Here is a 1,662-nt window from a genome sequence, read left to right as displayed (position 1 = left end):
CTCCTGACACGGACACACAGCCCCAGCTCAAATGGCCCTTCCTCCATAAAGGTGCCCTTGAAGGGCAGGGAAGATTACAGCGGGGAAGGAGAAGGACGGGTGCACGTCACAGAATGGGAGCGGGACAGAGACGTTCTGAGGAAGAAAGAAGGAGAAAGGGGGCAGGATTTCAGGGCAGGGGCAGCTCCAAAGGTGAGTCCTTTAAAAAGTTCAAGGGGAGAAGGAATTCTGGGTGCATGTTCATGGATCTAGTTGGAAAAATTCCGGAGATGTTCCCACCTCCCATGACGTAGGTTCTGGGAGGGTGGGGAACATGCCAGAAACATTTCTTCATGGCCACAGTTCCATGTGCAAAATAGAAGCTCAGAAAACGTTCAATGGGTAGAAGGGTGGAAAGAGGGAGGGAAAAATGGGTAAGTCCCTGTAGGAGTTTGCTCAGGATTTCACAACAAAATACCACAGGCTGGGGGTTACACAACAGAAATTTACCTTTCTCACAGTTCTGGGGGCTGGAAGTCCAAGATCCAGGTGTCGGCAGGGCCGGCTTCTGCTGAGGCCTCTCTCCTTGGCTTGCGTGTGTCCAGCTTCACGCTGTGTCCTCACGTGGTCTTTCCTCACGTCCGACGTCTCTCTGTGTCCAAATTTCCTCTTCTTATAAGGACACCGGTCAGGTTGGAGCAGGCCCAGTCAGCCTAATGGCCTAATTTTAAATTAATCACTTCTTTAAAGACCCGTCTCTAAATACCCATTCTGAGGTACTGGGGGTTGGGATTTCAGCACATGAACTTCAGGTGGGAGGACACGATTTGGCCTGTAATATCCCCCAGTGGTGTTTTACTCCTTTTCTCCGTTTGCGTTAGGCAGTTTAAGCCCACGGTGCCATAAGACTGTCACAGCTGGGTCCTCGCCCCTTGTGGGTCCTGGCTGGCCAGAAGAGGAGAGGTGGGGGGAGGCGTGGCCAGTGTCTCAAGCCCCAGGCCCGGAGGCAGCGCACGTCCCCTCTGCTCACACCCTACGGGAGAACTCGGTCACACTGGGGGCCCAGGAGGAAGGTAACGATGGCGCTTGGCCCATGCATGGCAGTTTGTGCCGCATCCTCATTCTCCTCCCTTCCCCAGCCCGCTTGTAAATCTCCTCATGGTTCCTTGTAGTGTTCACTTTCCATACGTGTTCCTTTCAGGACCTGATGACTTTCACTTTCCTCACCCCATGCCTTCATTCATTCAACAAACAGCGTTTCAATGCCTAAAGCCAGGCGCGGGGAACACAGACAGAGGTGACATGATGAACGGTGAGGTACGGGCACTGCAAGGGGCACTTTGGCACCGACCCGCATAGGACAAATGCCTGGTTTCCTTGGAGCAATTCCAGACACAGCATCGAGGGCTAAGAATTCCCACGAGGCTGTCTCCACCCTGCCAGCCATACTCCGGCTTCTCCGCAGCTGAGGAAGGAAGGGGTGCAGAGTTTCCCAGGCAAATGTCTGAATAAAGAGATGCCACCCTGGACCAGCCCCAGGTTCTCTTCTTCCTCCCAGTCTGGCTTTGGAAGGGTACGGGGGGTGACATGGGAGTGCCCAGAGGTCTGCTGACTGCAGGGGCGGGTCTCTTTTGACCACTCGAAAGAAATGCAATGTCCCTGGGTGCCACCATTCCATTAGCA

The 1,662-nt window shown here is 54.0% G+C and overlaps 1 pseudogene; it reads left to right on the top strand.

The window, feature by feature from the left end:
• LOC105818054 overlaps positions 1-869 on the top strand; it is a 16,073-nt pseudogene extending 15,204 nt beyond the window's left edge.
• The last annotated feature ends 793 nt before the right edge of the window (positions 870-1,662 follow it).

This window comes from Propithecus coquereli, unplaced genomic scaffold (genome assembly GCF_000956105.1).
Source record: "Propithecus coquereli isolate 6110/MARCELLA unplaced genomic scaffold, Pcoq_1.0 Scaffold435, whole genome shotgun sequence".
NCBI lineage: Eukaryota > Metazoa > Chordata > Mammalia > Primates > Indriidae > Propithecus > Propithecus coquereli.
This window is presented reverse-complemented; position numbering and strand designations above follow the sequence as displayed.